The following is a 7,263-nucleotide window of genomic DNA, read 5'->3' on the forward strand; positions in this document are numbered from 1 at the left end:
GCGCCAATCATGTGTGAATGCTCTGAAAAGCTAATCATTTGCATATCACAGCATCTTCTTCCTGTCGGTTAAATTTCGCGTCTGTAGAACGTCATCTTCGTGGTGTAGCAATTTTAATGGCCAGTAGTATATATATATATATATATATATATATATATATATATATATATATATATATTGGCAGTGACCTGTCAACTTTCGCGTTTTGTTGGCAAAGTATCCAAATGCTGAGAGCTTTTTTTTCTTATGCATGTCCGATATATCGCAGCTCAGACTGGAGGAAATTGGTTTTTTGGTCTAAGGAAAATCCCAGTTATATGGACTAGCTGGAAGGGAACCAGCCTCATGTTGTGACATTCGGCTGGGACGTCATCACGATACCGGATCACACCATGTTTTACGAAGGTTTTGTGAATGGAAATTCTTATTTGGAATCTTTGCAAACGTGGTTAGTGCTTCACCTCGAAGACAACGGAGTTACGGATCAAGTGTGACTACGGGAGGACGGAGGTCCAGCTCACTTTGCCATTTAGGTGCGTAAATTCCTCGATGAAGAACTTCCAAGCCGTTGGACTGAGAGTGGTTTAGCATATCTCGCCCTTTTGAAAGATGTGAGACGAACACCTGACCTCGTCACGCAGACAACTTATAGTACGGAATAATGATGTCCCGTGTGTCTCAATGCTGGTGTAAGACTAATGAAGGATTGTGCAAAAGCGTCCAGGAAGGCCTTTGAAGGATAATTCTGAGATCCAGTTTACTCCCTTACGAAAGAGGAAGAAAGCCCCAACGAAGTCGGGAAAGCTTCGGACGCTGCTACTGGATAAATTAAGTAATACGAAACCCATCTGCTGGCCATGACATGTGACCGTAAAGGTTTGTGTCAGAGATCAACGGCAATATACGTCACACGTAACCCCGTAATGGACTATGCCTAGAGACAAGGGAACGTTGTGGTGTCACGGAGGCAGTAAACATGCAAATTAATTGTTCATGGCTGTACCGACTCGTCTGAAATGTGTGAGGTGATGGTTGAACGATGGGTAATAATATACCTTATCTACAAGTGTTCCAGAAGTATCAGGTACGAGACCTGTGCTCTTAGTTTTTTTTTTTTTTTTTTTTTTTTTTTTTTTTCACTGAATGGTGCTCAGCGCTCACCGCAGAGGTCGCGCGCGTGTAGGACCCCGCGACTGGCGAGTTATCTGTGGGAGAAGCGGAGCCAAGGACGTCCCAGGACGTCCATATTTTGAGCTGCATTGCACAACAACGTGTTCCAACATTTGGTCTCGGAAAGTGCATACCTCATCACTCTGAATAGCACAAAGAAGTTTACAACGAACAAATGCCATCTTGGTTGTATTATAAACTGATGTTGTTCCACAGTTGACAAACTGTCTTCACAAAGTTGAAAGTCGTCATTGACGAGACGATAGAAGATACAAGAATTGTAGGAGTAGAGCACGCCACGGTTCATCTGTAAATTAATTTCATCTCATAATGCTTTACAGAAAGTATTGCGAACTGAAATTCACGGCCATCTATACCATGTGAGAATTTAGAATCTGTATTTTGCTTATTAAAGCATCTTTTGTCGTGATATGAAGTAACTATGGGTGCTAATCATGATCTTGATACTATCAGATAGATGTTGTTATTGCTGTCTTATAAAGAGACCTAATGAAGAGATTTATGTAAAAATTCCCGAAGTAGATCTAGTTACGAAAACAGTGAAAGACACTGGTATTAAAAGACTAAAAAAAAGCATTATTTGAAGTGAAGTAGGTGGCTGCTGTTGGAACTTCAGACTTGATTGTAGCCTGAGCAGACTGGGATGGAGATTCCGAAGCAGAACGTCAACATCTGGTTACCTGTTTAAATCTTAAGGAGCAGTGGTACCCTGGCAGAGTAAAACATAGACGCTACAGTCATGGACTGTGTGGCTGGTCCCAGCGGAGGTTCGAGTCCTCCCTCGGGCATGGGTGTGTGTGTTTGTTCTTAGGATAATTTGGGTTTAGTAGTATGTACGCTTAGGGACTGATGACCTTAGCAGTTAAGTCCCATAAGATTTCACACACATTTGAACATTTGAAAACACATTATCCACAACTGAGTCGGAATATATGGCCCTGACCTCAGCATGTCAAGAGGCTCTATGGCTTCAGAGGTTAAACAGTCAAATATCTCCAAAGAACTCAAAAGGATCCTATGAAACTACTATAGGACAACAAGGCAGCAACTGATTTCTCTAAGATTAGCGGCTACAAAATTTGAACCAGAAATATAGAAACAAGACACTATTTTACAAGAGAAAAATAGAGCCAACCGAACTCATGTCTAGCACGTATCTTCAGATTAAATGCTGGCATACACGAAGACAAAATAAGTGGAAAAGTGTCACCATCTACTGATGCATGATTTTGGACATAAAAATTTTCTTTTTCTTTTGATTTGTGGTTTTTTCAGGCATGGCTCTAGTGAGGATGTGAGAATTTAGAATCTTTGCCTTACTTATTAAATTATCTTTTGCGTTGCTATGGTCCGTCTACTGATGTTGTATGCCTTTACTCTGTGTACTATATGATACAAGAGTTCGTGTTACAGCTTTTACCTCGTTAATGTGTATTCAATGAATGTGCTCATGTCAATCAGATACCAAGGCATCATCTTCTTGTCTTAAGTGGAGAATAACGAACTATTGTTCTTCCAGCTATGGCACGGGACACTCATATTCCCGAAAAAAACTCCAAATATAAGAAACTATGATATTTTTTCTTTTCATAGTTAAGAAAGATTAGCTGTGTTGCGAAGACTCGTCGCGTTAGCAGCGGACCTTTTTCAGGCACCGTTGTGACGTCCGCTTCAACTAATTTAGCTGAATAATACAGACCCACAATCAAAATGGCCAGACATGGTTTAGAATCCTGCTTGCCTGAAATACAAAGCTCAGCTCAGTGTGTACCCCACCAGGTCTGGTAATAACACTAAACACGGAGAACACTACTGTGGTTCCCACTCTACCTGTGACAGAGTATTGTAATTCTTATCATTTAAATATCCACCGATGTACAAGCGCTGGGCCTACCAAACTGTGCAGTCATGAAACGACGGTGTTATAAGCGTTTTGAAAAGTTGCGCATATTCACAGGCTACGAAATGTTGGCTAGTCAGCGTGTAGTTGGTTTCAATGTGAATAATGAACTTATATTAATGCCAACATCCAACAATTATGCTTTTGATGACTTATCCAAGTATCACAGTTGTTAGATGTATGTGGAATTTAGCTGGGAAAGGTGGAGTATTTATAGACTTTAACTTAAGCGTCTTGTTGAAGGCAAGTCATTTCTTATTAGGGCTAAGTTTAGGATGGAACATAATCTAAAACTTGAGGATCCTATTACTTTAATATCAAACGGGATGGAATTTTTAGACTGTGCTTTTGACAGAAGAGTTATAACAGAATATGCTGAGAAACAGTCCCGGCAAACAGGTATCGATCATTTAGAAATTGGTCATGGTTCGCTGGAGGTATTACCTGAGGAGGAGCCGTGTGATGATTAGGTCTCGACACATTACAAGGTAGCGTAGACTCTTCGGGTTCGTTCACGTCTTCATCGACGTGGCCGCAGGTCTCGAGTTAATACGACGTTACATTGATATCCGACCATGTGTCGTGGGTGCTTAGCTGTTCGGCAGTGAACGTCACTGCTATATGAAAGTATGCAAAAGTATCTAGAAACTCACTGTAACTTACACGTGGCGCTCTCTATCATCCTGCTGACAAACCCACGTTTATAGAGAACGATTAAGCAACGTGATGTCTTCTTCTGGTACTAGTTAAGGGACAATAATCCAGGAAGATGATTACTCAGTCAAAACACTGATTCACGAGATTCTAACGCCGTAATGTTGCCAAGGGGAAGCCCTTATGATAAACATTCGCACTAAATACCAATGCTTGATGTTACCACGGCTTTGAATAGGTAAATGGTTTGGCGAGAGATAGTTACAGTTCACAAAAATCACCACGTATGTTTCTCAGAAATAATGGCACTCTTCCCGTCATTGAGTAACACGTACAATAAAGATAGTTTTGAACGCGAGTGTAAGATAAGCGGTAAGATGCAGAAGAAACTGCTGGCAGCGTGTCCCAGGCGCCTGGAAGGCAGACCACCACACCAGCACTGCTGCGACACGGGCACCTGCCCAGCACGGTGCGGCGCTATGCTGCCACACGCGAGTCGGAGGAAGCAGCTCTCCGTAATGCTTGTCTGTGGCCTCCTTTCGGTAGGAAGAACTTCACTCGGCTAAATGACAGGGAATTGGGAGGTACTTTCTTCAGCTCGATCCATGTAGTTACGTTATGGGCATTCAAGTTACCCTATTATGTAAGCAACTGTTGTTTATAAATGCTAAAATAGGTATCAGCATCTTGTGCCCCCATCAGTGGTTACAGTGGTTTAGCACAGTTCTACAACCATAAAGCCTTAGATATACGTTTCGTGTATGCTATAAGGGACAGTCAAACGAAAACAAGCCAAAGGAAAAAAATAAGTAAACTGTTTTATTGTTTGGAAAGTAATCGTCATAAGTGTTACAATATTTATCCTACTGCCTACTGTGTGACAAGACGGTCAGTACCGTCATGGAGAAACGTTTCCAGGCGTGCACCTCTTCGCCCGAAGCAAATCGACTACCACGAATGTCTTTCTTCAGGCCTCCAAAAATACAGAAATCGCGGGACTGCCTGGAGGATGTGCAAGGGGTTCCCAGAGAAACTGCTGCAGTTTAGCCGAAACATCGTTGGAAACATGTGGTGGTCCCGCCCACATGTTTCAACTACGCTGCAGCAGTTTCGCTGGGAACCCCTTGCACATCCTCCATGCAGTCCCGGCAGTCCCGCGCTCTCCCAATGCGCTTTCTGTATTTTTGGAGGCCTGAAGAAAGACATTCGTGGTAGTCGATTTGCTTCGGACGAAGAGGTGCATAGCTGAGTAAAATCATCTTTTCGCTAGCAACCGCAAAAATTTTTCATGATGGCATTGACCATATTGTCTCACAGTGGGATAAATGTAGTAACATTTATGGCGATTACTTTTATTGAACTATGTGAAATGAAGTTGTCATAACTTCTGAACAGCTTGCGTTAGGACGTTCAAACTGCATGGTTGTCCGCGGGGCATTATGGGAATTAATATGCGCTGTATGGTTTGGTTTAGCGACTAAGCCCACTTTCATTTGGATGGGTTCGTCAATAACCAAAATTGGCGCATTTGGGGGACTGAGAATCCGCATTACGCGATTGAGGAATCCCTTCACCCTCAACGGATGACTGCAGAGTGTGCCATGTGCAGTCGCGGAATAATTGGGGCCATGTTCCTTGATGGCAGGATGACTACCTTTGCTTATCTGAAAATAGCCATTCAGGTGGACATCGACAGCATCGATGTTCCGACACTTCAGCGGGTCGCGCAGAGTTTCGCTATTCGCCTGCTCCACATAATCGCCAATGATTGCAGGCATAACGAACACCTCATGACATAAATCCGAATAGGTCTAGTGACGTTTTCATGTGAAATAGAGTGTTTGCACGCCGCAGGTATAACTAATTTACGTTTTTTCATATAGTTCAATAATTGTCAACGTGCATGTCGTTTTAGCTGTGCCCATAAACTCTTTATCCCAGTATTTTTTCTCACGTTTGTTTCGTGGTATTTATTAAAATAATATAATAATTTTAGATGGAAATCACATCTAATGTTTCTGCATCTCCCGCATGTCCTGGTGGAAGCGTTCTCCTTGCCCTTCACTGTAACGTGCCAGATTTTCAGGCAGGTAGCTAATATGTGAGTTTAGGAAGCGGACTCTTTGTAGTTATGTTAGAACGCAAGTTCTTGAATTTTTGAACATGGTTTAGACAATGTTCGTGTGATTTGGATGTTTTTTATTCCCAAGAAATTTTTCAGTAACGGAACTGAAGGCAGTCCAGTGCATCTTTCTTTCTAAAATTCACTGCATTATGTAATTAGTGATCCCTCAACAATCTGTAATCAATGTTGTGAAAGAGACTTTAAAACGTATTCATAAAACTCCTCGTGATATGAACTGGTGGGAGGAAATAACTTTTGCGCTCTAAAAGAGGTTTATACGAGATGTCTATACTTTAAAGCACAAAAATCTCCAATTCGATCAAAACTTTGCACTCGCATGTTTTTCTTTGTCCAACGACCCCACTCACATAAAAAGCGGGGCATTTTCGTATTCCCATATGCTATCCTAATAAAATATCTGCAAATGAAAATAAAATAAACGTTATTCCTCTATAAAAACTGTGCATGATAGAACAGAAGTAAGAAGAGATTCGAAATCAGCATAAAAATTAGTTAAGAACACACTTTTGTCTCCATTCATCTGATACTCATATTAAGCAAAGTGGTGTAACCTGGTGAGTGTAGCACTCTCCCTTTCAACTCCCTGTTCGATAGTTAGCAAAATGATACTCTCGCAACGCGATGAATTATGTCACGTAGTTGATTCCAAAGTTGACAGTTTTCCCCTAAATATTTTCTGCAGCGGTCATTGACAGAACAGCTTTATTAGACCCTTATAGATATCTTTTCTTCAAAATGATAAATAATCAATTTTCGTTTGTTTATTCCTGCCTCAAGAGCAAAGATAGATTCGCTCTCAACAGTGACACATGTTTGAACACACACATACACACACACACACACACACACACACACACGCACACACACACACACACACACACACACAAACACACACACACACACACACACACACACACACACACACACACACACAGACGCGCGCGCGCGCGCGCGCGCGCACAAAAAAACTGAACATTAAGTCTATCAATTGACGTTACCTGTTTCCTAAAAAGCGTCACAAATGGAAAAGAGAGAATGTTATGGCACACTTGGCTGGGAGACCAAGAGAGGTACTTCTACCCGCCTAATCCGAAAGGTTTTCTTTCCTCCACATACACCACTGGCCATTAAAATTGCTACACCAAGAAGAAATGCAGATGATAAACGGGTATTCATTGGGCAAATATATTGTACTAGAAGTGACATACGATTACATATTCACGCAATTTGGGTACGTAGATCCTGAGAAATCAGTACCCAGAATACCCCCCCCCCCCCAGAATACCCCCAGTAATAACCGTCTTTATACGTCTGGGCATTGAGTCAAACAGAGCCTGGATGGCGTGTACAGGTACAGCTTCCCATGCAGCTT

The sequence above is a fragment of the Schistocerca piceifrons genome, chromosome 5, assembly GCF_021461385.2.
Source record: "Schistocerca piceifrons isolate TAMUIC-IGC-003096 chromosome 5, iqSchPice1.1, whole genome shotgun sequence".
Lineage (NCBI taxonomy): Eukaryota > Metazoa > Arthropoda > Insecta > Orthoptera > Acrididae > Schistocerca > Schistocerca piceifrons.